This window comes from Pan paniscus, chromosome 5, assembly GCF_029289425.2.
Source record: "Pan paniscus chromosome 5, NHGRI_mPanPan1-v2.0_pri, whole genome shotgun sequence".
Taxonomy (NCBI): Eukaryota; Metazoa; Chordata; class Mammalia; order Primates; family Hominidae; genus Pan; species Pan paniscus.
The window spans coordinates 182,229,524-182,251,864 of record NC_073254.2 but is presented as its reverse complement, the minus strand read 5'-3'; the positions used below and the strand labels follow the sequence as shown (position 1 = coordinate 182,251,864).

The 22,341-nt window shown below is 40.2% G+C and overlaps 1 protein-coding gene across 4 annotated transcripts in view; it reads left to right on the top strand.

The window, feature by feature from the left end:
- Positions 1-22,341, top strand: part of PRKN (parkin RBR E3 ubiquitin protein ligase) — a 1,390,885-nt gene that overhangs the window by 662,228 nt on the left and 706,316 nt on the right. The gene's annotated exons all lie outside the window — the stretch shown is intronic.

Here is a 22,341-nt window from a genome sequence, read left to right as displayed (position 1 = left end):
TGAACTGTGGTGGGATAGGTTCTAACAATGTGTTGTTAGGGGATTTTGTCATTGTGCGAACATCATAGCATGTGTTTAGACACAGCTAGATGCTGTAGCCTACCGGACACCTAGGCTTTCAGAGCAGGAGAATAGGTCAGCCTATTGCTCTGAGGCTGTAAACATGGACAACATGTTACTATATTGAATGCTGTAGGTAACAGTAATACAGTGGTAATTATTTGTGCATTTGAACAATTTTCAATGAACTGTATCCTTCCATCTTTTGAACCAAGAGGGAAATGGATGTTGGGTCACCAGCCTCCATGTCTGCCACGTTCCTGGTGAAGGTAGTCTGGGGAATCTGAGCACGGGTTTGCAGTCCCAGCAGCCTGCCCACTCTCTTCCCTCTGACTGAAGTGACACACTCATCATGCAGAGAGTGTGTGGACGGCGTTGTGGATGAGTGAGTGAAGAAGATGGGAGTTGCAGTTCTCTGAGCAATGACAGGCATGTGGGGGAAGAAAATTGTTCCCCTGAAAATATTATTATGTCAAAAAGTTAAGAAAGTCAATGATTTATAACCAAGAGCTTATTTGTTCTTCAGCAACAATCTTTTCCACTTCATTTGATGAAATCCATGTACACTGCAAGAGCAAATTTTAAGAAAAGTTGGTTTATTAAGTCAAAAACATCGATCTAAAAGGAGGATAAATGATAAAATAATAATTTGGGGAAATTCTTGCGGAAACCTGTGAGAAACTTAAAACGTTTCAGAATAAACTGTAGCTGGTTTAAATCAGTGCTAAGAATGCCCAGATGACTACAAATTTAGTTAGTTTTCATCTAAAATTAAGACTTCCTTTTCTCTCTGATTAGATCATAAAGAAACAGGCCTGAATGATTTTTAGAGGTGATTGGACTTTGATTATAACACAATCGGGGGAAAGATAGAAGAGAGGAAACAAGAAAGAGGCATCGGAATATCTTGAAGTGAAAAGGCTCAGAGGGAAATTTATAGACTAGAACATCTATACAATGTGTATTAAACCAGACCATGTTAAAACAAATTTAAAAATATGTGTGTCTTTGCCAACATACTTGTCCAAGGACAAAGTGACTCTTCTTTTGGCCAAATCTTATTTGTTTTTTTTTTGGATTAAGAAGGCCTTCCTTGGCTGGGCCAGGTGGCTCGCAACCTGTAATCCCAGCACTTTGGGAGGCCAATGCTGGCGGATCACTTGAGGTCAGGAGTTCGAGACCAGTCTGGCCAACATGGTGAAACCCCATCTCTACTAAAAATACAAAAATTAGCTGGGTGTGGGGGCACATGCCTATAATCCCAGCTACTAGGGAGGTTGGGGCAGGAGAATCACTTGAAGCCAGGAGATGAAGGTTGCAGTAAGCCGAGGTCATGCCACTGTTCTCCAGCCTGGGTGACAGAGTGAGACTCTGTCTTAAAAAAAAAAAAAAAAAAAAAAAAAAAAAAAAAAAAAAAAAAAAGCAAGCCTTTCTTTTTTCATGTCTACAAACCCCAGGACAGTAAGGGGCAAGAATAAGAACCCCTGCCCACAATGTGTACAGTTCAGTGAAAAGATGGGGATAAATGTACCTTATAAATACATGGTAGCATCATTAGCTCTCAGATGATTGGAAGCCTGCTCGTTACATACGTGTTTAATGTTTCATTGGGGGGCCTAAGTTCTGTTGCCCTTTAAGACCCTTGAAAAGCACTTTTCCTTATAGTCCTTGCTAAGTCCTTATCTAGCCAGCTTCTTACTTCAGTGATACATGCCTTTCTCACCTCCGCCACTCCAAAACGTTGCTGGAGTGGTCAAGATAGTCAGCCCAGATTGATGATACATATTCACGGGCAGTACATTATATAGAAGCAATAGAAAATTAAATACAATGTGAACTTTTTATAATTTTAACCATAATCCGATGTTATTTGTACCTTTCCCTTTCTTAAAAATAAATGCAGGCGATCAAGTTAAGTTTTACGTGGGGATTTAGAGTACTATACTACACACCAAAATGTGATGTGTTATTCATAAAGCTTAATTTTGAGAACTAAATAATAATATTTCTATGATGATGATGGTATCTGAGCATTCACTAGAAATCTAATAAACTTCTTATTTAATAAGCATAGTTGAGTTCCAGTCATAATTATCAAGATCATAAAGCCAGCTGAGGTAACTATGAATCTTTATATGATGATAAATATTATTCAAATAGATTTACATGCCATGAATTAAAATGAGTGCTACCATCTCAACAGCTAGAAACATATTTTGCTGCCTGAAACTGCCTCTAATCTGAGCTACAGCAAACTTTCCTCCATGCAACAGCCAGACTATTTTTAGTAAAGGAAGCTTGAACAGACGAAGATAATCATATGGTTCTCCTAAATTAAATCTGTTAAGAGTGCGTTCATGTGAATCACCAGATCTGTAAGGCTTTATTGTCCCCATTGTTTAAATTCTATGAAACGGAACAACAACAACAAAAATCACTGCTGTTTCAATTCTGCTATCCCTGTGATGTACCTACAGCAAAGCTGTCAACACATAGTAATATAACTGAAGGCATCTTGTGGTTCAGGAATAGTTTGGTGACTGGAAGTTGTGAAGGGGGAAACGCGTTGTTGGCATTTCATTGGTTTAACATAGGTACACCCTGCATGGAGGGACTCGGTAAGTAATGATGGTGATTGACTGTGTCAAAACCCAGCGGAGCTGCATTTTCATGGAGGACGAGTCACTTCCCTTACACTAATGAGAATTATTCTTAAGAAATGTGACTTTTTTTTTTATACTTTAAGTTTTAGGGTACATGTGCACATTGTGCAGGTTAGTTACATATGTATACATGTGCCATGCTGGTGTGCTGCACCCACTAACTCGTCATCTAGCATTAGGTATATCTCCCAATGCTATCCCTCCCCCTCCCTCCACCACACAACAGTCCCCAGAGTGTGATATTCCCCTTCCTGTGTCCATGTGATCTCCTTGTTCAATTCCCACCTATGAGTGAGAATATGCGGTGTTTGGTTTTTTGTTCTTGTGATAGTTTACTGAGAATGATGATTTCCAATTTCATCCATGTCCCTACAAAGGACATGAACTCATCATTTTTATGGCTGCATAGTATTCCATGGTGTATATGTGCCACATTTTCTTAATCCAGTCTATCATTGTTGGACATTTGGGTTGGTTCCAAGTCTTTGCTATTGTGAATAATGCCGCAATAAACATACGTGTGCATGTGTCTTTATAGCAGCATGATTTATAGTCCTTTGGGTATATACCCAGTAATGGGATGGCTGGGTCAAATGGTATTTCTAGTTCTAGATCCCTGAGGAATCGCCACACTGACTTCCACAATGGTTGAACTAGTTTACAGTCCCACCAACAGTGTAAAAGTGTTCCTATTTCTCCACATCCTCTCCAGCACCTGTTGTTTCCTGACTTTTTAATGATTGCCATTCTAACTGGTGTGAGATGGTATCTCATTGTGATTTTGATTTGCATTTCTCCATGTGACTTTTTTCTTGTGATAATTTTCTCAGAGTGGGTAAATTATGGTATTGAGTATTAGATTATGAAATGCTTGCTTTTTATGATACCAAACACGTTTTTGTATTGGAAGTGAATTATCTGCCAAATTATGTTTTAAAATCTGTAGAGGGCTGAGGGCAGGGCATCAAGCCTGTAATCCCAGCACTTTGGGAGGCCAAGGCAGGCAGGTTGCTTGAGCCCAGGAGTTCCACACCAGTCTGGCCAACATGGCGAAACCTTGTCTCTACAAAAAGTATAAAAATTAACCGGGTGTGGTGATGCACGTCTGGAGTCCCAGCTACTTAGGGGGCTGAGGTGGGAGGATCGCTTGAGCCCAGGAGGTTTTGGCTGCAGTGAGCCATATCGCGCCACTGCACTCAAGCCTGGGTGACAGAGCGAGACCCTGTCTCAGAAAACAGACACACAAAAAACAACAACTAAAAAACCCAAAGCTATAGAGGTAGTACTTGGGAAAATTTTCAAGACCAGCTGAGATGTTCTGTTTAGGCAGCCATTGAGTTAACTTGGCAGTACTGAGTAATAAATACAGGAATAGACACTTGCTCTGGTTAACGCTGAGGCCAACAGCAGCTGCAGCATTGTGTTTTAAGTTCACTTTTACTTGAAAGTGGTCCCAGGTTTGGGGTTGTTATAAAGTGAGTAAGCGTGAGTACACTTCTCTCTCCTATCAGACTGTTTCAAGACTACCCCTTGCTCCATTCATTCATTTACTACTATCTGTGTGACCTGTTTGCTGTAGCTTCAATGGTTTTCACATTAATTAGCTCATTTGTTACCTTATTTGACCCTGAGCTCTTTTGGCCTGTACCCACATTTTACAGATAAGATAGTGAGGCATGAGGATGTTAAATCGATGAGGTGATACTCAAGTGAAATTGCATCCTGAACTTAGATCTTCTGAGTCTTTCTCTACTGAGTTCTTTCCATGATGATATTGTTCTACTGTGGTTATTCAGCAGTACCCACTAACGTTTATCGAATATTCACTATGCGTGTGGTATTTTGCTAACTACTTTATCTCATTTAACTATCAGTCCTGTTTGTTACGTGCAATTGTTATTTCCACATTACATATCATAAAATTGATGTTCAGAAACACCCCCATCCTGACTTGGCTGGTAGTGGCCATTAGATTCGAAACCCAGTCATTCTGATACCAAAGCACAAAACCACTGTTTATCATCTTGACATCCTCATTGCTTTGAAATCAGGAACTTGTGTACATTACAGTTACATGTATATTATAATTGAGTTGTGTTATCAAGACTAGTGGTATGGATGGAGATATTTATAAAATTGCACGAATAAAAATGGACTATTTATGGATTGTCAGTATCTGAGAAATCATCTTGTTTGGGATCAATATTCCAAGAATCAGTCTCAGGGCTTGTGGAATTTTCTTCTGTTCTCCATGCTCAGAATACTTCTTCCCGCGAAACCTACTGCTGCTACTCATTCCTCTGCTCTCAGCTTAAAACCCAGCTCTCTCAGAAGTCGAGGTCTCTCATCCCTCCAATATACCCTCAAAGAGTCTCAGTATTAATTGCCTGTTTAATATTTTTTTTTTGGACGGAGTCTCGCTCTGTCACCCGGGCTGGAGTGCAGTGGCGTGATCTTGGGTCACTGCAACCTCTGCCTCCCTGGTTCAGGTGATTCCCCTACCTCAGCCTCCCAAGCAACTGGGATTACAGGCGTGAGCCACCGCGCCCAGCCTGTGTAATCACTTTTATCCTCCTGACGTGCGAAAGTCTCTTTCAGTATTCCATCTCCACAATCTGGCAAAATGTGTGTCACTTTTTAGATGCTCATTATTTGTCGAAGGAATTAATAAATCAATGACTTAAAATTAGCAACAATGAATGCTTTTTCAGAACTTTATGATAGTGTTTGGTAGTGATTCCAAACACTAGGAGAAATGAAGAGTGTCTTTGAGAAACTAGAGTAATTAAGTAAAATAGGTTGGGTGCGGTGGCTCAAGCCTGTAATCCTAGTACTTTGGGAGGCCGACATAGGTGGATCACTTGAAGTCAGGAGTTCGAGACCAGGCTGGCCAACATGGTAAAACCCCATCTCTACTGAAAAAATACAAAAATTAGTGGGTGTGGTGCCATGTGCCTGTAATCCCAGCTATTCGGAGGCTGTGGCACAAGAATCACTTGAACCCGGCAGGCAGAGGTTGCAGTTTGCCAGGATCGCGCTACTGCACTCCAGCCTGGGCAACAGCTCGAGACTCCATCTCAAAAAAAAAAAAAAAAAAAATTAAATTCAGTAAAATAATTGGAATCCACTGATAAGTTCACAGATACTGTCTGCCCATGCCCATGACCTGATGGAAATTTAAGAGGGATCCTATTGGACTTTTGGAGAACCAGAAGAATTAGTGCTGTTGTATTGTTTAGGTGTCTGTAAACTATATTCCATGAGATACATTACTGTTTTGTGATATTTAAATTATCTAAAGGCCTTTAATAAAGCATATATTACTAAGGTATTTTGAATAACAATAAAGGAAAATCAAAATGGGCCACATTGTCAGAAAGTGGGGAAAATGCTGGGAATAGAGTGACAAGAGATGAGGCTAAGAAGAGCTGATCTACTAGGAAGGTGTTTGGTGCTGTCTCTGCCCCCATTTCACAGATGAGGGCGTGGACAGCACCAAACACCTTCCTAAGGGTGGCAGTGCTCAAGGGCACAAAATATTAAACTGCAAATGTTGAATACCGTCCAGTGAAATGCCAGATGAAAACGTGACACGATGTGCTGTTAGAATTATTTTCTTTAAATACCAACCTCTTTTAGCACATCTGAGCTCTGTGACTGCTTCACTAATAGAACATGTTGGAAATGACACTCTGCCCATTTCCAGGCTCAGGCCTTAAGAAACTGGAAGTTTCTACTTCCTCTCTCTTAGGGTAGTCACCTTTAGAAAGCACTTACTGTGCCCTAGGGCAGCGGTGCCCAAGCCCTGGGCCAGCAGGGGTGGCCTGTTAGGAACCAGGCCACTCAGCAGGAGATAAGCAGCAGGCGAGTGAGCATTACAGCCCGAGCTCCACCTCCTGTCAAATCAGTGGCAGCATGAGATTCTCCTAGGAGCGAGAACCCTATTGTGAACTGTGCATGCGGGGGATCTAGGTTGCACGCTCCTTATGAGAATCTAATGCTTGATGATGTGAGGTGGAACCGTTTTATCCTGAAACCATCCCACTGGGTCCCTGGAAAAACTGTCTTCCGTCAAACCTGTGCATGTTGACAATGACAGACAACTAAAAAGGTTGGGGACCACTGCTCTAAGGCACCCCCTTGTTAAGAAGAACTAAGAACAGCAGCCCACTGACCTCAGCTTATATTCAGCATCCACTCGGCCATGCAAAAGAGCCACATTGAAAAGAAACCGTTCAGTCCCACTGAACCATCCAAGCTGACCCCACATAGAGCAGAGTCAAACTTACCCAGCTAACTCTGCCCAGCCTTGTGATCAAACTTTTACTAAAATATGAGTATATTTTCCAAGAAAAGCATGGACTTCAGTTGTTCTATTACAAAATGAGGGAAGATCCTTGTTTTGATGATTAACAAATCATTAGATAAAATGGATACTCTTATGAAAATGCATGATGTAATCATCAAGATATACCCAAGTAGTTACATGTGAGAACCCAGTGAATACTTGGGCTTGGGGCCAGGGTTTTGTTGGGCAACAGTTCTGTAGTTACACATGAACATTATCAACACACGACCAAGTAATCCGTGTGTGGCTCAGAGCTCTATAGAACACAGCATTAACAGATTTTCACTGGAAATCAAGGTTGGCTTGGGACATGTGAAAGCAATTTGTAGACAAACCTGTTTTATACTAATGCAAGGTGATGCCATTGCCATTGCTTTTATTATGATCATAGTCTCTTGGAGACTGGCTGGAATTTTAAAAAATCACTTTTGCCTCTCTTGCGTCCTGTATACCATATAAAGTTTTTTCAAATGAGGGATTTTTTATTATTCATATAATATCAAAATCAGAAATGAAAAATATTAATAAGAACTAGATTAGGTGTCTTCTTAAGATCTTCTCTTAATTATTGTTTTCCTTCTAATATTTGTTTTAAACAATTTGTAGAGATAACTTGGCTTACTTAGGAACAATTAATCCTTTCTATTTCTTTCTGCAGAATTAACTTCTGTAAACTTCTATTGCTTTCTGCAGAATTAACCGTAGTGAGCCTTTTAGTTAACTGCTTCTATAATATGTTCTTGCTCTAAGAAATCATAGGGAATAAATTCAAGTTAGAAAGGAATATATACACTCATTAAAGCAAAACATGTTTCTGTTTGTGTAACATATTCTAATCTTGTAAAGTTTAACATGCCAGAATAAACAGAAACTCAGTTTCTGGTTACATCTGGTATTTATTTCTTAATATCTCCTGTATTAGTCAATTTTCACACTGCTGATAAGGACATACCTGAGTCTGGGAACAAAAAGAGGTTTAATTGGACTTAACAGTTCCACATGACTGGGGAGGCCTCAGAATCATGGCGTGAGGTGAAAGGCACTTCTTACATGGTGGTGGCAAGAGAAAATGAGGAAGAAGCAAAAGTGGAAACCCCTGATACACCCATCACATTTCATGAGACTTATTCACTATCATGAGAATAGCACGAGAGAGACCAGCCCCCATGATTCTATTACCTCCTTCTAGGTGCCTCCCACAACACGAGGGAATTCTGGGAGATACAATTCAAGTTGAGATTTGGGTGGGGACACAGCCAAACCATATCATCTCCCAAGCTATAAAATGACTTATTTGAAATTTTAAAAGGAGGACTCCAAGGAAGTGTTCAAATATTCACATACCTAAACTGAAACATGTGTTTATATTTTTGAAAAATAGCCTGAGCACTTGACAACTAATGTTATATATTGAGTTACCACTTCTGAAACTTTAATTTTATGAAAGCTCTTTCTCCTAATTTGCTAAACGGGGCATGGACAGACATGAAGGTGACTCCCACCCCCCCGGCCCAGTGACCTCCCACCACCTCCTGTACATGCTCATGTGAAATTGCTTTCTCTAACCAAGAAAATACAGCAAAAGTGATTTCATTTCCCTGACCGTGCCAATTATGTTATCTACGACTTCCCCTGACGATATTACTTATGATGGATTCAGTGGAGACTGGAGCAGACCCTCTCCTTGTTGACTTGATGAAGTGAACTGCCAAGGTGAGGAAGCCCACATGGCAAGGAACGGCAGGAGGCCTCCAGCCAACAGGCAGCAGAAAGCCGAGGCCCTTGTAATGACAGCTGCAAGGAAGTTAATTCTGCCAACAGCCTGAGAGAGCTTAGAAGCTAGTTTCGCTGTAATGGAGTCTCCAGGGAAGAGAGCAGCCCAGCCGACATCTTGACTGGGCCTCATGGGACTCTGAGCAGAAGTCACACCAGGCCGTGCCCCACAGAAACTGTGAGATCATAAAAGCATGTTGTTTTAAGCAACAAAATTGTGGTTATTTGTTACACAGCAATAGAAAAGAAATGCCAAGTATAATGTCTCATATGATTTCTGAGATAAATGAAGTAATGTACCTGGAAAAACCTGTCGATAATAAAGACTTTAAAAGAAAAACACCTACAAAACTCAGGAAATAACTAAATGAAAAGCAGGTTATAAGCAAAGAGGCCAAAGGAGTGTAAAGATATTGACATATATTCCAAAAATGTATGTCCGTACACATGTCTTGTAACAAAATCTTAACTTGGTGGTGTTTTCATAATTAGTAAATGTAGTTACTGATTTCCTACCCACCAGATAGGAAAGTGTCCACCATCCTGACATGATGGTGACATCTGTCTGACATCTGCCTCTGAAGGAAAGAGATACAGTTAGCAAGGATTTCACTGTAGTTCATGTTAAAACAGTAAATAAAAAATGCTTATTTGACATGTATTTTTTAAAACTGTGTCTGAAAAGTGAACAAAACAACAAATACTTTTATGATAAATGGACTTTGTTACTTTGTAAACTTGTAGCCTTGGACATATCTCTTAGCATCTCCAAGCCTTAGTCTCTCCATCTGTAAAAAAGGCTGTGGTACTGCCCACCTTGTTTTGTTTATAGGTCACTAGGGATGAGGTACATATGGTATTAACTATGGCTTCTGGCATGTGGCATATATTCGTTATACCATTGCTCTTTTTAGAAAGCTAAGTCATCATGTGCATGTCGCATGTAATCTGCTGAAATAAGGATGGACTATAGAACACATTTGGTAAAGATTTTCATCAAAATGATCAATGCTTTTTTAAAAGTTTGGGTTTTGTGGTCAACTTCTGTAATTGTAAAAACTCAATGAACTTATAAATAAGGTCTTATTCCCTGATGTATTATAAGTAATATTTTACTTTTGTCTTCCAAAAGACTTATTTATCTTCCTATGTCAACATCCTCATGTATGTAAAAGAAAATTCTTGTTGGTTTCTTAGATCATAGAATATTGCTACTGTTTTGTGTGCTCCATTGATTTTTCTATCAAAACAAAGTTAATTTAATTGTAATAATAATGACCATTGAATTTGACAGTGAATATCTTAAAAATTCAAAGTAACAGTGACTTATGTAATGTGAGAGTTCAGTTTTTCTCTCATGTAAAAGTTTAGATAGGTGGTTCAAGGCTGCTGTGGCACTTCATGATGACAGGAACCCAGACTCTCTCTATATTGTTGCTCTACGTTGTATAACCTTGAACTTGTGGTTCAAGATGCACTATGTATATTACAAACAGGAGAGAAAAAAAAATGCATGAAGAAAAGGACAAGTAGAAGTTTCCACAGGACACCTCTGTTATATCCTGTTGGTCATCACTTACATGGCCAGTCAGGCAAGGGAAGCTGGGAGGTAGAGTCATTTTTCCCGGGAGTCGTATGCTCAGCTATAAATCAGAAATTCTATTACCATAAAAGAAGAGAGGAACAACTGAAAGCTTCTGCCGTAACATAAAGACAAATGTCTGTTTCACCTGGATAATGTCATGTGATCTATATCAGTGATTCAATTAAGTATTTTAAGAATGTCTTAGTTCTTTTTGTGCTGCTATATTAGAATTCCTGGGGCTGAGTAACTTAAAAAGAACAGAAATCTATTTCTCACAATTCTGGATCAAGGCCCCAGCAGGTCAAGGCCTGGTCTCTTTGCTTCTAAGATAGCACCTTGAATTCTATGTGCTCCAGAAGGGAGGAACAGTGTGTCCTCACATGGTCGAAGAGCAGTAGAAAGAGAACCCACTCCTGCAAGCTCCTTTCTTAGGGGTATTGATCCATTCATGCAGGTGGAGCCCTTGTGACTTAAACGCTTTCCATTAGGCCCCCCTCCTAACACTGTTGCATTAGGAACTCAGTTTCCAACACATGAATTTTAGGGGACATATCTAGACCATAGCAAAGAGCATAATATATGTGTTCTAATAAACATATGTGTTAGCCACAGCTAATATGTGTTTCCTTAAAAGAGAGAGAGAGAAAATAAAGGATGGCCTTTTAAGGATTTGTGTGATGGTTAGTATTAGGTGTTGACTTGATTCAGTTGAAGGATGCCTAGATAGCTGGTAAAGAATTGTTTCCAGGCACAACAGATGCTGGAGAGGATGTGGAGAAATAGGAACACTTTTACAGTGTTAGTGGGAGTGTAAATTAGTTCAACCATTGTGGAAGACAGTGTGGCGATTCCTCAAGGATCTAGAACTAGAAACACCATTTGACCCAGCAATCCCATTACTGGGTATATACCCAAAGGATTATATATCATGCTACTATCAAGACACATGCACACGTATGTTTATTACAGCACTATTCACAATAGCAAAGACTTGGAACCAACCCAAATGTCCATCAATGATAGACTGGAATAAGAAAATGTGGCACATATACACCATGGAATTCTATGCAGTCATAAAAAAGGATGTGTTCATGTCCTTTGCAGAGACATGGATGAAGCTGGAAACCATCATTCTCAGCAAAATATCACAAGGACAGAAAATCAAACACCACGTGTTCTCACTCATAGGTGGGAATTGAACAATGAGATGACTTGGACACAGGGCAGGGAACATCACATACTGGGGCCTGTCATAGGGTGGAGGGCTGGGGGAGGGATGGCATTAGGAGAAATACCTAATGTAAATGACGAGTTGATGGGGGAAGCAAACCAACATGTCACCTGTATGCATATGTAACAAACCTGCACGTTGTGCACGTGTACCCTAGAACTTAACATATAATTTTTTAAAAAATTGACCAAAAAAAAAAAAAAAAGAAAAAGAAAAGAATTGTTTCAAGGCATGTCTGTGAGGGTGTTGCCAGAGGATATTGAAATTCCAGTCAGTGGACTGGGTGAAGAAGACCCATCCTCAATGTGGGTAGGCACCATCCAATCTGCTGCCCCCATGGCTAGAACAAAGCAAACCAAAGAAATTGGGATAAGCTGGCTTGCTGAGTCTTCTGGCTTCCATCTTTCTTTCATGCTGGATGTTTTCATTCCTCCTGCCCTTGGACATCAGACTCCAGGTTCTTCAGCCTTTGGACTCTTAGATTTACACCAGTGGTTTGCCAGGGGCTCTCAGGTCTTCAGCCACAGACTGAAGCCTGCACTGTTGGCTTCCCTACTTTTGAGGCTTTTGGACTCGGACTGTGCCACTACTGGCTTCTTTCTTCCTCAGCCTGCACACAGCCTATCCTTGGACTTCATCTTGTGATCATGTGAGCCAATTCTCCCTAATAAACTCCCTTTCATATACACATAGATCCTATTAGTTCTCCCCCTCTGAAGAACCCTAATACAATTTGATTCAACCATCTTCTGCCAGATTCTTTACCACTGTGGACTTTTCTCTGAGCATACCCATGGTGTATTATTGTAAGAGACTTTTAGGATTTCAAATTGTTTTCTGTGGGGAGGGCCCTTAAGGGCATCACATGGGACAAAGAGAAAAGAGGCCATTAATGAGAATTCTGGGGACTCGTCCTTCTTCTTCAACCACGTTGGGTCAGCTTTATTTGTTTTATGTATTTGGTTACTATAGACAATTTCATGTAATGAAAGTACCCTGCTTAAAAGAAAATGTAACTTTGAAAACACAGATTTTTCAGTTTTCATTATTTTACAGATGAGAAAATTAAAGTCTGACTTAATTATTCTTGTGTATTCACTATGTTTAGGTAAAACATTTATCTATTCACAGCAAAGCACATAGATATATGTAGGACACAGTCCTTGACTTTAAGAGTTTTGTAGCCTGATGATGAAGGTTAGTAACCAGTTCAAAGCCCTAGGACTGGTTAGTCTTTTGTGTTGATTGGCAGTGGCTTGGATTATCTTATAACAGAAATCACAGACTATTGTTTCCAAAAGCTAAGAGGAAATCACTGAAGGATAGGATAGGAGATTCAGTCTATTATTTTAAATTATAGAACAATTTACACTCTACAAAATGCACTGTGTCAATTCTAAAAGCTTCGACAGTTACATACACTCATGTAACTACTACCCCAACCAAAATGTAGAACATTTCCAGAAAGTTCCCTTATCTCTTTTTCCAGTCAGTACCTCCCCATTCCAAAGATAACCTCTTCTGATTTTTATCGCCATAGATTAATCTTTCTTTTTGCTGGATTTCATATAAATGGAATCATATAATACACACTTTTCTATGGCCAGCTCCTTTCGGTAAATATGGTGTTTTGTTTCGAGACTCATCCGTGTGGTTGTGTGACTCAGTAGCTCTCTTTTCATTTCTGAGTCTGCTACTATGTGATACCCCATGGTTTATTCTAGTCACTGTCAAAGGACATTTGCTTGTTTCCAGGTTTGGGTTAACATGAGTAAGGCTGTGATGTTAGATTCTTGTACGAGTCTGTGTTGCTGTGTGTGTGTGTGTATATTTTCATTTTTCTTGGACCAACACCTTGGAGTGAAAGTGCTGAGTCATAGTTTAACTATATGTTTAATGTAATAAGAAATTCCAGGGCTGGGCGCTGCAGCTCTTGCCTGTAATCCCGGAACTACGGGAGGCCGAGGCAGGCGGATCTTTTGAGGTCAGGAGTTGCAGACCAGCCTGGCCAACATGGTGAGACTCTGTCTCTACTAAAAATTCGAAAATTAGCCGGGTGTGGTGGCAAATGCCTGTAATCCTAGCTACTTGGAAGGCTGAAGCAGGAGTATCACTTGAACCTGGGAGGCAGAGTTTGCAGTGAGCGGAGATCGCACCACTGCACTCCAGCCTGAGTGACCGAGTGAAACTCTGTATCAAAAAAAAAAAAAGAAAGAAATTCCAAAACCATTTTCAAAGTGGTTGTTTTATATTTCCACCAATGATATATGAGAGCGTTTGTTAATCTTTATCCTCACCGACATTTAGTATTATCATAGTGGCTAAAATGTGAAATCAAGTGAAATTGTATCTTGTGATTTTAACTTGTATTTTCCCTGTTATTAATGATGTTGACCATCATTTTATATAATTATTGGCCACTTATATGTCTTGTTTTGTGAATAGCCTGTTCAAGGTTTTTGCTTATTTTTAACTGGTGTGTTTATGTCTGTATTATTAATGTGTCCTTTATATTAGCTCTTTATAAGCTCTGAGATTACTTATTTTACGATTATATGTATTACTAATATTTTCCCAAGTCTGTGGCTTGCATAGTCATATTTTAGTGTTTTTGATGAGCTCTAATGTTCATTGAAATTCAATTTATACATTCCTTTATGTGGGATTAGAACCTTCTGTGTCCTTACAAGGAAGTTCTACCTGTTCCAAGGTTATAAAGCAGTTCCCATTTGCTTTCTGTATTGAGTGAGATATTTATATTCAGTTTTTCAAGCAACATTTGCTACAGAGAGCCTCTGTCTCTTATTGAGTTTCCTTGTCAACTTCTCAGTTCATTTTTTTCCTTACCCACTTTATTGAGAATAATTTGTGTAAATAGACTATTTGAAGGGTACAATTTGAGGAGTTCTGACAAGTACATAACAACATAAAGCCACTAGCACAGTCATGATAAAGAACATTTCCATACCCTCTATATTTGTCTGCTAGGACTGCCATGACAAAATACCCCAGACTGGAAAGCATAAACAATAGAAATGTATTTTCTCACATTTCTGGCAGCTAGAAGTCGAGATCAACGTGTGTCAGCAGGCTTGGTGTTTTCCAAGGCCCCTGTCCTTGGCTTGCAGATGGCCACCTTCTCCCCATATTTTCACATGGCCTTTCCTCTGTTTTTAAGGACATCAGTCATATTGGATTGGGACTCACCCTAATGACCTCATTTTAACTTAATTACCTCTGTCAAGACCTATCTCCAAATGCATTCACATTCTGAGGAACGGCGGGTTAGTACTTAAACATAAATTTTGAGGGGATGCAGTTCAGCCCATAACCCCCAAAATAACCCTTATGTGTTTATGTGGCTTGTTCCCACTCTGTGCTCCCAGCCCTAAGCGACCTCTGCATTTCATATACATGGAATCATGCCACATATTCCATGTTTGGCTTCTTTCACTCAGGCTGATTTTGAGAATTGTTAATGTTGTTGCATTTATAGGTAACAGGACACTGCTTATTCTTGAGTGGTCATCCACTGAATAGTTATACTACATCTTGTCTATCCAGTCAGATGAAATATTTCATAGTTATGTGGGTGCCCTCCAGTTTACATTTGCTATGAATAAAACTGTTAGGAGCACTTGCCTGCAACATTCTGTGTGGATATATTTTCATTTATCTCACATGACTACCTAAGAGTAGAATAACTGAGTCATATGCTACTTTTATGTTTACTTTAAAAAAAGAATGCCTAGTAGATTTCAGCAGTGACTATACTATTTTCCATGTGCACCAACAGTGTGTATATTCCAGTTGTCTTCCAACTTGCCCGTCTTTGACATGGGCATTTTCAAAAATCTTACTCATTTTAATGGATGTGATTGGTTCATTTGTAATACCATTTTTTTGTAGCTACTATAGAAAGTCTACAAGAAAAGCGATTATTCTCTCTTTTTTATAACTGCAGTCTCAGGGTTTAAGAGCAACAATAAATACTTGGTAAGTGGATGAATATTTTGGTTTAACGAATTTTTTTCGTTCTTTTTCCTGGTTACTATTTAATGATTGCATTTATCATGCTGCTGCTCTAACCACGGCACTGTGCTTGGCTTTGTGACAGTGCAGGATCTTTAAATCAAATGAAGGAAGATGGATGCTCAGAACAGTGTCAGTGTCTACTATATGACATAGGGCGATACATGCTTTAGAAGAGTTATAAACAGCATGCTGTAGAAAGTGACATGATCCTGGGGAGGGCTGGATAATAGGGAAATTGAGAAAAAGGATAAATTCAGAAACCCACTGGGCCGTGGGTCCAGGTCCCTTGGAAAGGGCTTCTTACTGCTCAGTTTTTACTAAACCAAAAATAACCCTCTTGAGGCAGTTCTATTTTGAGAAATAAGAAATAATACTTGTAACAGTTGCCATTTTTTTAACTCTCTATGTGCCAGGAACTGTGTAAAGGCGTTTGTTGTGTTGCCTTTGCACGGTGTTGTTTGTATTTGTGTTGTTTCATTTAATCTTCATGCACACTCTGTGAAGTAGGTATTTAATTCCTTACTTTTCAGATGAAGAGTACTAAGTTTGGAATGGGTCCATGCAACTAGCTCGGGAACATATAGCTAGTCATTGGTAGAAATGAAATACAACAGGTTTGTGAACTTCAAAGCTCCTTCTTTGTATCATTTTGTTGCAGACACAGATAGAAAAACATCAAGGGAGGACTCAAGCTTCTGGGTACAGCTTTTTCAAGATAGTTTTGCTGTTGTTGTATTATGTCCTTAGTATGATTTACAAAATTATTTTAGTCCCTTACACTTAATTATGTGGCTTAAATGTTTGTGGATTACTCAAGAGAATATTTGAAATCCTTCATATTTGATGACAAGATGAGATAATAGGGTAAGTATAGTTTAAGTAAAATTACGATTAAATAACATTTTTCAAAAACCGTAAATGCCATGGTTTTCTATTAACATTTTGGAAAATAGAATTAGCAATTTATTTTAAGCATCAATGCATATACTCACATATGATGAGCAGATTATAGCATTTATTTAGATAACTCAAGAAAAATAGTTATTTTGTTTTGTGAGTCTGGGCTGTGTCTGAGTAATATTTGGATATGAATTAGTCAGTTACATACTTCAATTTTCCACTTTTCTGGGCATTGAAAGACATAGCCAAAATGGCTTTCAGATTATTAGTTCTAGAACTTTTGAAAATAAATTTTAAAACCCACATGTTACAGATTTTATCAATGCTTTCCCTCTGTGGGGTCATTTTTCTGTATTTCTGATTTACGTGCATCATATAGACGTGTTTGGATAATATTTGCTTCACGCTTTTCTATAGACAGTAACATTAGTCAGGACCAATCCACAAATGCCATCTCTAGTTGTCATTTTCCACTTACTGATGCAAACAATTTGATGAATCCCAGGATTCAATTGCTGCTTCTCTATCACCGTCTTCTCGGAATTCTCAGGTCAACAGCACTAAGGTTTTCATTGTAATTTCTCACTTGAGACCCAGGACATACCTACTCATACAAACATATGCGATTACATGTTAGCCAAAGTGCTGCCACAATATTAAAAATAAAAGAGTACTTTTCAGTATGAGTTTGGAAAATTTAATTTGCTGTAGATCAGGGGTTGGCAAGTTTTTTCTATAAAGGGCCCAACAGTAAACGTGATAGTCTGTGTGGTTCATGAGGTCTGTGTTGCAACAGCTCATTGTAGGATACAAGCAACCATGCTGTATGTGGCTATATGCCAATAAAACTTTATGGACAATGAATTTTAAATTTCTCATAGTTTTCATGTGTCACGAAACATTCTTCTTTTTATGCTTTTCAACTATTAACAAACATGAAAACATTTCTTAGCACAGAGTCTGTATAAGGTGGGATTTGGCCAGCAGCCCATGGTTTCCTCACCCTGCTAGTGTTGCTAAAATAATTCATATATTTTTCTTGGTTGTCGTCATTACTAGGCAAAAAAAAGGGAACGTTCTCTAAAAACCAGCCAAATTTTTCCTATTAGACTATGTGACATTTTATTCAGATATCTTTCTCTAATTCGGTAGATTTGAGGGATGAAATAGTGGTTTTGCTTCTGTAATTGATGTATTATCATCCATAGCTCCCTTCTACTGCCATGCATTTTTGCAGTCCTTTTTAATCTGAAGACCTTTCTTGCTACTATTTAAAAACTATTAACTATAATTGTTTTGGCCATGCAACTCTTAAAACACTGTGTTCAATGATTAGGCAATTAAAGTTTTATGTTTTCCAAAATTTGACAGGAGCACAGTTAAATCTGCTTTGTAAGGGTATAAATTCACTTGGACAGTTGTTTCTACTTTCAGGATAGCCATAGCATTCACACTATTAGTGTGAGCAGCTGCATAAACTAGCATATCCATTTTACTGTGTTAAAGTCCCAGATTCAAAAGAATTCCATTCAGTTTTACTACTTACACCATTGTGTTATGGTTTGAAATCAAGAAGAATGTGTGAATGAGTTTTCTATAATGTCTCTGTAAAACACGAATTTGTCAGATAACATAGTACCTGATGTGGCAATTACGGGAATTGTTCCATAAATATTTTAGTTGCTATTAGGGCAGTAAAAATTTAAATATGAAAAAATAAACATCTGTGATATGCACAGAAAAGTCTCACTGAATTCTAGACTTTGAGGTAAGAAGTCTTACTCTGTGAAGCAAAATATAACTGGGCCCTAACTCCTGCATTTAATTATTGGTGCTCCTTCTTTTTTTTTTTTTTTTTTTTTTCTTGTTGAGGCAGAGTCTCACTCTGTCGCCCAGGCTGGAGTGCAGTGGCGTGATCTTGGCCCACTGCAATCTCTGCCTCCCTGGTTCAAGCGATTCTCCTCCCTCAGCCTCCCAAGTAGCTGAGATTACAGGCACCCGCCACCATGCCCAGCTAATTTTTGTGTTTTATTAAAGACAAGGTTTCACCATGTTGGCCAGGGTGGTCTTGAACTCCTGACCTTAGGTGATCCATCCGCCTCAGCCTCCCAAAGTGCTGGGATTCCAGGCATGAGCCACCATGCCCGGCCTATTAGTGCTCCTTCTTGGCTGTTGCCACATAGGTGTGTTATTGACCATTGCATGTGTCATGAGTCAGTCAGAAGAAACTTCCAGAGAAGAGAAGCAATGTTGTCCCATTTAGTTAATGGTTAACCACAGCGAAATGGATTTCTTTTAAACGCAGGGACTTTTCGGTGCCTCAAGCACAGTATGGTTCACTGGGAATTGCCACCAGCCACAGTATGAGAGCCAGAGCTCGGCACAGGCATCTGGCCAGAGATCACCTTGTCCCCGGAGGCGAGATGACCTACCATCCCAGGGAGCACTGCTCCTGTTAGAGCTGTCAGTCAGGTTACATCACAAGGCCCGACAATGACCTAATTATCCCCTGACTCGTTTCAGAATGATGTGACAAGCTTGCAGGGGTACATGCAGATGAAAACCAGGAAAAATTAAATTAGATGAGGAAAGGGATCAAAGGAAAGTAATATGAAGCCAAGGGTAATTTTGGTAAACGAAGTGTGTATTATGAGTTATGTAAAATTGCAAGAGCTGGTCCACAAATTTGACTCTAAAGTTTTCCTAATTGTCTAAAAAAGAGAGAAATCTGATTTGTAGTGTCCGTAAAGGTAGAACAAACCACAACCTACAGAGAAACAGACATTAAAACAAACAAAGGGGCAAGATGTGCCCTCTGGGTTCCCCTCAAAGGATTTGCGATTTGCCATGTAATTTGTCCATTACATATATATTTAATAATCATAATTAAAATCCTCTGTTGAATATGGGAATTCAATATAATAAAATAGACATGCTAATTTATCCATACTACTCACACTATTAGTATGAATGTTATGACTATCCAGAAAATAGAAACAAATGTCCCAGTGAATCTATGCCATTACGAAGCACCTTTAACTTTGCTCCTGTCATATTTTAGAAAATATAAAACCTCAATTGCCTAATTGTCGTACACAGCGTTCCAGAAGTTGCATGGCTAAAGCAATTATAGTTCAAAGTTTTTGTATAGGAGTAAGAAAGGTCCTCACATTAAAAAGTGTATTCGTTGTAGCAGACTGCATTCTAGCCACATTTATCTCCACTGAATTTCTCACTTTAAGCCGGAAAAATGAGGCTGATGAACGTGATCAAGATCGTAGGTATCATTTCTTTTCCTCTCTTTTATTTCTATACATTTGTAACTTTTATCGAGTGAATATATGCTCATGTTTAAAAATCAAAGGTGCAGACAACCTTCTATAAAAACAGCTTGGCAGGTCAGGGAATTCATCAGCACTTTTCTGTTTTCTCTCCAGCCTCACTTCTGCCTTCGAAGTCCTCACATTTCTGTTTTTGCTTTTATATTGTCCAAGCTGAATAACATATATATTTGGTTACATAATCATAATTAACATCCTCTGTTCAGTTTTAACAGTGTTACTCTAAAGTTGAAAGTCACATAAGTGCTTCCATTATCGTGAACACAGTGGGATGTGCAAAGAAAATGAAACGGCTTGTTCTTTGTGACTGGTGTGATATTAATGATGAGCCCCGACCCTCCTATGTGCCTGGGAGAACATTGCCTTGATCACCCATCCTATGTCGTCATGTCCTGGGCCCCCAAGACCACCTCCCCCCTCCAGATTCAGTGATTCACCAGGAGAGCCTGCAGGACTTGCTGTCCTGTCACACACATAGCTAAGATTCACTACAACAAAAGGATATGAAGCGAGGGGAAAAGGCCCAGGGGAGGAGTTTAGGGGAAACCGCAGGTAAGGCTCTGAGTCCTCCCCCAGTGGTCACTCGAGAGGCACTCAGTTGTGACAACGCGTGTGAAGTGTTGTCTGCCAGGAAGCTCAATGGAGAGTCAGTGCCCAGCGATTTTAGTGGGAACTGGTCATGCAGACACCTCTGCCTGGGGCTTATCAAAATTCCAGCCTTGCCGAGGGTGAGAAGATGTTGCGCATAGCCATGGTTTGTGCTGACAGTTCAGGCTCTGCACACCACCCGTAGCAGTAAGGGAATGAGGTGGACGCTTCCAAAATTCACATTCCCAGATGCCAGCCAAGGGCCAAGCTTGAAAGCAGGCTTTTCAAACCATCGCAGCTTCAGTCCTGCTAGAACTCTTCTGCAAATTTACCTCCATATTAAGCGGTGGCCTTTGGGTTAATGATCGGTGGATCCCAGATGCACCGATCTTTTGAAGTCTGGGGTAAAGAGCCTCTGTCAAATGGCTCAGTCTCTTTCAGGTACGGCTCAGGCCTGGAGAACTGCTCTGCGTCCCCTGCTTTTCTCTAGAATAGTGCATGTGTGCATGCATGAGTGTGTGAGTGTATGTAGTATGTGTATGCCTGTGTGCTGTGTGGTATTGTGTGTGTGTGTGTGAGTGTGTGTGGTGTGTTTATGCATGTGTGCTGTGTCTTGGTGTGCATGCATGTGTTTGGATGTATGTGTGTGGGGCGTGTTAGGTGTGTGGGGTGTGAGGGATATATGTGCACATGTACATATGTGGTGTGTTTATGCATGTGTGGTGTGTCTTGGTGTGCGTGCATGTGTGGTGTGTCTTGGTGTGCGTGCATGCATGTGGGTATATGTGTGTGGGGTGTGTGAGGTGTGTGGGATGTGTGTGCACGTGTATGTATGTGGTGTGTTTATGCACGTGTGGTGTGTGGCATGCTGTGTGCGTGCATGCCTGTGTGCGTGCATGCCTGAGTGTGTGTGGTGTGTGCATGTATGTGTGAGTGTGTGGCATGCATGTGTGTGTGCACACATGTAATGGTAAAGGAGGGAGGGAGGGAGCACTCCTGCAGACTGGCAGGGGTGGCTGTGAACCCCTGCCCACCTCCCACGGCATTTTCCTCAGCATCTGCTACGAAGTGCCAGGGCGGCTCTGCACTGGTTCCTGAAGCAGAGATGGGCCTTGTGATGACCGATTTCGCTCCTACAACTTAAACTCTAGCTGGGTCCAAACGTCGTCGGTAGTAAAATCACCACAGCCTCTTCCCCTGAGTCCTAACCTTCTGCCTTGCACTGGGCACTGGCCTCATACCACGTCTCCCGGAAGCTCTGTCAATCTCCTCCAGCCCTTGATGCCACCCTCCCTCCTCCTCCTTTCTGTGTCACAGCTGGGGAGACAACCCACCTCTTACTCCGCCCCTCCCGTGGCCACCTCACTGCTCCACCCACGGTGAGGAGGTCCAGGCTGCCACTTGGGGCTTTCCTCAGGCATCTGATCATTTCCTGAACCCTGAGCCCTCACAGACATACAAGCCAACTTTCCAACTTGTATCTCCCCAAGCCACTTTTTCCCATTCTCCCATTTAATTGATAATTAGGTCAGACACAGAATTTTAGGTTGAAATTGAAGGTATTGCTGCAATTTAAACATTCTATTTTGATTTTTGTTTCCAAGTAGATGGTCTGAACTTTCTGTTTAGAAGATTTGAGGATCTGGAAATTTGCTGCTCCTGATCCCCTGTGCCCTCTCCCCTACCTGCCTTTTGCTTTTGATTTTTTGTTTCTTTGTTTGTTTGTTTTTTGAGATGGAGTCTTGCTATGTCACCCAGACTGGAGTGCAGTGGCACAATCTCGGCTCACTGCAACCTCTGCCTCCTGCATTCAAGCG